This window comes from Carassius auratus, chromosome 21 (assembly GCF_003368295.1).
Source record: "Carassius auratus strain Wakin chromosome 21, ASM336829v1, whole genome shotgun sequence".
In the NCBI taxonomy this organism is placed as follows: Eukaryota; Metazoa; Chordata; class Actinopteri; order Cypriniformes; family Cyprinidae; genus Carassius; species Carassius auratus.
The window spans coordinates 23,902,146-23,910,122 of record NC_039263.1 but is presented as its reverse complement, the minus strand read 5'-3'; positions in this window follow the sequence as shown (position 1 = coordinate 23,910,122).

The following is a 7,977-nucleotide window of genomic DNA, read 5'->3' as shown; positions in this document are numbered from 1 at the left end:
GCATGCTGACAGCGCTCACCGTCACACTGTTTCTAGGAGACAGGAAGCTGTTATTCACAGCATGTCAAATCATGCGGTCGCGCTCCCGCCCGCATCATATTCACACGGCATGAGTGTGTGTGTGAAGGAGCCAGACAGAAATGATGAAATGCTCTTTGTCATTCTAGATTTTTTCCATCCATTATCATTTCATCTATAATTGAGTTTAATTTAAAAAGTTAAAAAGATGAAAATCTATTTATATAGAAAAAAAAAGAAGAAGAATACAATGGTTCAATGTGTAAAAGGAACAACTCAGGCATTGTCTTTGTTTCTGGAGATGTTTAGTGGGATGTTCATGCAGCTCTTTTCCATGCAATAGTGCCCAGCATCCGCTAAACCCCTAAACAAACAGAAAACACTATTAACTTGAAAATGGGCTAAACACTATTTAACGAAATACTTATTTACAAAAAAGTAAACTACAAACTACAAAAAGAGAACACATAAAAAAACATACAGGGCCTTCTAAACAAGCAAAGAATTTAATACAAATATTCTATGATAAAAGTTCTCTCAGCAACTAAATTAAATAAGTTTAATTTAAAGTAATACACTTATTACATTTAAAACTGAAATAAACAAAAGGACAAAAGAAAATGACTGAACCATAAATTAAAAATCTAAGTATAAATTGGAAATAAATATAATAATATTTCAAAGTATTAATAAATACAAGATTATCGGGTTCAGAATATATATATATATATATATATATATATATATATATATATATTATCCACAGTAATTTTACACTTGTCTAGCACAAATATGTGGCTTTTTTTGATAATTACAGTGTATCCTTTTTCTGTATTTACCCTCAAAAAATGGAAGTGCAAAGTGACAACATGCCCCGTAGGTAGAGTACATTTTAACATGACCATATGACAGCTTAAAATGTTATCTGATTGGAAAAAAAATAAAAATAAACATATATTTTCGAGTTTAACAGTGAACACATTGCAACCATGCTTGGGACGGCCCACATTAATGGGCAAAAATGCCTTGCCTATTGACTGTCTCTCTTTTTGTCTCCTGAAGAATGTATGAGACCGACAAGAATATATTTGAACAGTCTGTTAGTGAGATGTAAAAACCCCAGTGAATTCTCAGCAGCGGTAGCAAGCGAGTGAAACATGTTTATTCATTCAGGAATATTCTCAATTAAAGTCAAAATAAAAGTCTGTGCAAACCATCAAGAGCATTGATCTTGAAATATTCTGAGATGTGCGATGCATCACAGTTTTTAAATCTGTTTTATGGTCCAGCAGGTGAAAAAGGTGCGTCTAATAATCAATATACACACTGAACGTTCACTAACACTAAACATGAGCAACATTAAACCTGATTCTTGACTTAGCAAACATCTCGAATTACTGTCATCTGGAAGCAAATCTCCGCTTATGATTTGTAAGCTAATAATGTCACATATTTCGCACTAAATCCTGATAAAATCCACCATCAAAGACTCAAAAACTAGTAAAGAAACCACATTGACGGCGGAGGCAAATAATCCTGCCGTTCACACAAACACACACCTGTGTGTGCAATAACTGACGGCCGGCCAAATCAAACCTGCTCACGAACAACGGGGTTCGTTGTAGAGCAGATCACGTGGCCGTGGTGTTGGGTTCAAACTTTCATGTGGAGCTGCTTTAAACATGCGCGCTAACACACACACTCACTCTTCGAGACTCATGCCACCTTGCAAATCAATGAGCTGTGTGTGTGTATGTGTGTGTGTGTGTAGCTGGAGATGTTTTGAGAACCTCCTGACCGGCATGAAAACTCAAGCGCTCGGCTGAAGGGACACGGCTGTGATTTCATCAGTGTAAATGAGAGCTTGGCTCAGCCAGCAGAGAACTCGAAGAAATATTCTGGGTTATTTTCAACTTCAATTAAATGCTAGTGTAACGGAGGCCAGCTATAAGACCTGTGGAGGTAACCATTACTCCCCTGACCTCAGGAGGGATTGACAGAATAGACACTGTTGCTTGGTTTAGGCTACGCTCACACTAGTGTGCTTTCTTTTCAAAATGCATAACTTTTGCTAGAGTTACACCTGCTGTTTACACTACACCTTCAAAAATTGAGACTTTCGAAAACTCAGTTTTAGTTTGAAAACTCTGTGGTTGCGTTTCAGTATAGGCAGACCAAAGCTGAGACCTTTACAAGTCAAGATCAGATCACACTGCATCTTAAAAAGGTTAAATCGCATCATTAGCTGCTTCATATGTATCTTTAATGTATCATGTAGATGTGCATCACATCGGCCTCAGACTACAAGTTATACATTAAATCAGTTCCTGTGTTCCTTGGGAATCAAACCCATGATCTAGTGCCTAGCGAGCTATGGGAATTTTAAATATTCATTCACCCACTGTGTATTTACTCTGACAACAGAAAACACACCTCAGGATGAAGTTGGAGAGACGAGATGAGAAGGACACGCTGCTGCCGCTGTCACTGTTGAGCGTAGCAGGGGTCAAACGGTCAGCCGGTCACCAGAGTTCACATTGCATAGCGACAGTGGCACACTCCCAGGAAAGTTTTGCGGTGACAGTTGCTAGACAGGAGCAGGAGCTTAGAAACAAAGACATCAGGTGCTACTGCCTGCTGCTCATGAGCTGACACCTAAACCACATGCCGACACACACCGGGTGTGTGTGTGTGTGTGTGGGACAAACATAACACTGAGAGTCAAACATAATAAAATAATCTCCTGCTGAGGAAAAACAGACCGACAGAATGACGGAAAGTCAGAACGACAGACTGACAAGCAGACAGAAAGATATACAGATATACAGACAGATAGACAGATAAATAGATACAGAAAGACAGACAGACAGACAGAGATAGATAGATAGATAGATAGATAGATAGATAGATAGATAGATAGATAGATAGATAGATAGACAGACAGACAGACAGACAGACAGACAGACAGACAGACAGAGATAGATAGATAGATAGATAGATAATAGATAGATAGATAGATAGATAGATAGATACAGAAAGAAAGACAGACAGACAGAAAGACATAGACAGACAGACAGACAGATAAATAGACAGATAGATATACAGACAGACAGACAGACATATACCTGTATTAATTAATTTGGTGACATTTGATTAATGTTTTTGTATTTACCTTGTCTGATTAGAATTTGTTTTATGTGTTTGTAATTATGTGAAACTTGGCTATCTTGGCCAGGACTCCCTGGAAGAAGAGATTTATTTTAATCTCAATGGGACCTTCCTGGAAAAATAAAGGTTAAATAAATAAAATAGATAAAGATAGATAGATATACAGACAGACAGACAAATCAGACAGACAGACAGATAGATAGATGGATAGATTATAGACATAGACAGACAGAAAGATATATAGATATAGATATAGATGGACGGACGGACAGACAGACAGACAGAAAGAGATAAATAGATAGATATACAAACAGACAGACAATCAGACAGACAGACAGATATATAGATATAGATGGATGGACAGATGGACGGACAGACAGACAGATAGATAGACAATATACTTTTTCTACGGAAAACAGAAAGTCAAATTTGGAACAACATTTTTGGGGTGAACTAGAAACCTTTTTCTCAATGTTTCTCTATCGAGATATCTGAGCGCTCAAGATTAACCCTTATAGCCAATGCTGTCACGCAAGTCTTCCCTCTGCAGGCTGAAGGAAAGAAGCCTCTTTGAGTTAATCACTGCTGAAATACGCTCCAGCGCCTCTGTGCTCCGCACGGAACGGCCTGTTGGTGTTGGCAGGCAGGGCAGGGAGGATTTGGAAACGGATCAGGCTTGGCTGGAAATGAAGAGAGGTTTGGGTTTTCAACAGAAAGCCATAGCGGATTGGGTGGGTGGGGGAGCGCGAAGGGCTCAAAAGAGAAGATGAAAGCGGGAAAAACAGAGCAAAAGTGAGAGGGATTGAACAAGAGAGAGAGAGAGAGAGAGAGTTCCAGGCTCCAATAGCAATACGTTATGTGGCAGAAAAACAGAACCATTAAACAGTTTCATTCAGGAAGTGAACAGGTCAATGACACATTCCTCGCTGGCAGGGGCCAGGATGTGGCCCGATGGTTGACAGTTCCTCCAGAGAGAGAGAAATATAAACGACAAATGGCTGTAAAACAGAACATATCTGAGTTACATATTTGAACACTGAGTTACTCAAGCCATCCAAGATGTGGATGAGTTTGTTTCTTCATTAGATTTGGAGAAATATAGCATTAAATCACCAATGAATCCTCTGCAGCTGAATGGGTGCCGTCAGAATGAGAATCTAAACAGCTGATACAAACATCACACATAATCAGAAGTAATCCACACCAATCCAGTCTAATTAAAGACTGCATGTTTCTAAGTAACCTAATCCATCACGAAGACATTATTCAATTCAAACCATCACTTTTTAGCCAAAATACCAAGTCCATAATCCATAATAATGCTTTCCTCCAGTGAAATCTGGTCTGAATCAGGAAGAGAAATGTGCAAAGATCAAGCACAAGACAAGAAGCACAAAATTGTGTGGATTTTGATGTGAGTGTGAGAGACAACAAGGAGATGGACCTTTTCACCGGAGGAGGTTTCTTATGGATAGAGGACTCACGTTTTAGCTGAAAGCAACAGCATGAAGTTAAATGTCTTGATGGATTTGTTTCTTGTAAACAAACAGCTTTTGTCTTCTCCAGATGTTAACTTGATTCGACTGGAATGGTGTGGATTACTTATTGTGATGTTGTTTTCAGCTGTTTGGAGTCTTATTCTGACGGCGCCCATTCACTGCAGAGCATCCATTGGTGAGCAAGAGATGCAATGCTACATTTCGCCAATTTTGATGAAGAAACAAACTCATCCACATCTTGGACAGCACAATTTCACACCACTCACTCACTCACACTCTCACACTTTCTCGCTCACACTCTCACTCTCAGTCTCTCTCTCAAACACACACACACACACACATTTTTTTTTGTGAAAAGTGTGTTCATCCCATAGGTGTAATGGTTTTTTTATTCTGTACAAACTGTATATTCTATGGCCCTACACCAACCCTACACCTAACCCTAACCCTCACAGGAAACTTTGTGCATTTTTACTTTCTCAAAAAAAACTCATTCTGTATGATTTATAAGTGTTTTGAAAAATGGGGACATGGGTTATGTCCTCATAAGTCACCCTCTCCTTGTAATATCTGTGTCATATCCATGTCATTATACAGAGTTGTCTCCTGATATGATACACACACACACACACACACGCACACTTTCTCTCTGCAGGTAGCTGATCTCTGTCCTCCTGCACAGCTGTCAGATCGCTGCGCTTGAATCTGTGTGGCAGCTGCACCAAGCGTCCAGCTGTGTGTGTGTGTGTGTGTGTGGAGCCAAATGCTCCTTTGTCAACTACAAACAATAGAAACAATCGGGCGACACACTCAGCCCGGACATGGCAATTAATCACACAGAGTGGGGGGTGCTATGGAGATTATGATGATGATGAAGGAGTGTAGAAGAAAACAAAAGGGCTGCTAGATGCTAATAAAGACACAGATACAGAACCTTTCAGTCAATATCTGCTTTTTAGAGCTTTTGTCATTTTATATTAGTGTTTTCATTAGTTTTATTAGCAATTGCATGAATATGATGTTCAAGAGGAGCTGGATGGTGTACTATTTCTAGTTGAATTTTAAAGTGTGCATTCATGCATTTTGAGGTAACATTACCCACAGTCCTTTGCACAACCAGGTTTGATGAACTTGAACAAAATGTTCGAAAAAAGGTATTTTTTTGCAAACAAATATTATTTTAATACTTTAAATACTTGGAAATGCTTGAATAATGTGAACAGTAAACCTAGATGAAGCAGAATTGAATATATAGAATAAATAAATAATTTAATTATATCACCATAAAAAATTACAATATAAAAATCCTAAGCTGATAATATTTTTATTTTATTTTTTTATTATTAATGTATTTATTTAAACATTTTGAACCCAGACAATACCAGAAAAAAAAACAAAGTGAAAATATTTAGTAGATCAATTTGTTAATTGGGATGTGAAATGTAGGGCCAAAAAAAACACAAAAAACACAAAACACAAAACAGCAGTGTTGTTATTGTTATCTGTTAACTGTTGTTAAAAAAATTATTAACAAAATTATTAAATAATTTTAAGCTGCAGAAAACTTCTAAAAATCGTAATAACATTTTTTATTAAACTATAAACAACTAATTAAAAACCCAAAAGCACATAAAATCAGCCAAATTTAAATTAAAAAGAAAACCAATCAAATAAAATCTCTATAACCAAAAAAAATACTATAACCATCTATAACTCTTAATAACAGAACACTTGAAGTTCTTCACTCTGCACGAAAGGAAGATAAATGGATAATAAACACGACTCTGAGCAATAATCACCAAAGAAAAGGACAAACACTTCATCTTACACTCCTCCTCAGTTTATTTTCATTTGCATAAAAAACAAAACAACTCGCTGACATCTTTGAATGAGTCCAGATCTACAGTTTGGTCAGCTGACAAGGCTCCCACATCTGCTTTGCATGACAATAAGATGCAAATGAAGATGGTCAGCATTGAATAGTCTGGTGGGTCGCAACACTGAAGAAGTCAAAGGTCACATGATGCCTGCTGCTTGAATGGCGCGGAGCCTAAAACCAACCCTGATGATGCTGAGAGCAAATCAAAGGAAACTCTAAAATACAAAAAACAACCCAAATCATGTTTGAAAGACAAACACACACTCACCGAGCATCAGCTATTCAGTATGCATGGATAAATCACTCTATGAGGGGAAATCTGACCAAAAAAAAAAAAAAAATTTGAAAGGAAAAATTGCTAAATCATATTTTGCATGAAGAAAACTTCAATTTATTTAAAATCATGAATATTCATGCAAAATATTAAAATATTTTTCCTTTCAAATTTAGGGTGAAATATGGACCAGATTCAACCCTCATGTGTGCATTCGTCTTTTCTAATGGATTCTTGATGCAAGACAGAAAATACACAAACCCCAAACCGGCCGGCAAACCACGAGGTTCTGCGTGTGTTTCCTCCCCTAAATTAAGCTGGAGGCCACCGACTAGTTCAAAAACACTTCCAATGTTCCTCCTCATGGTCTAAAATCATATTCATATGCCGTTTACAAGATTACATGTACTGTAGCGTATTTATAACTAGATGACTGGCTCGTGTTAAATCAATATCAATGCACACAGTTGTCAAAGCCAGAGAAATTGACACGTAATAGCTAGATATACCGTTAAAAGATTCGACCACCATCCTCGGCAAACAAATTTATTTCAAAGTAAATGGTTTTAAATAGAACGACTTGCAAAAACGACCACAGCAAAACGGCTTATATACTCAACAGCCATTGTTGTTTAATTTCATTTCGATTCATGCTTGATTTTTTATGTTTTTTCGACATCTCACATTGTCTATTTAGGAAGCTGAACGTCGCAGTGCGATAAAAAGAAACTGGTCTTTGCTGCACAGGCCTTTCTATCAGCTAGAGATTCAACTCGCAGGGGTTTCCAAGGCCACTATTATCTCCCAAAAAACCTGATTCTACGAATCATTCTAGCAAAAAGTGTTCGACTAACATTCGAAATCCTCCACAACCTGCATTACCTTTTACATACACATTTATCTTCATTTTCATTTTCTTTTTTTTTTTTAAGCAATCGCCTTAAAACAGTGCAAAACGAAAGTAATCCTGTGCAAGATCTACGACTAAAAACGCAAACCTCACGTGAAAAACGAGTAGGTGAATCATTCAACAACACAACGTTACGAATGATTCGTGTTCCGCTTGCATTTCACAAACGAAGCCTATTACATGGACATTTATACGTTGTTTTAAAAAAAACACGACTTTGAGAGAAAAA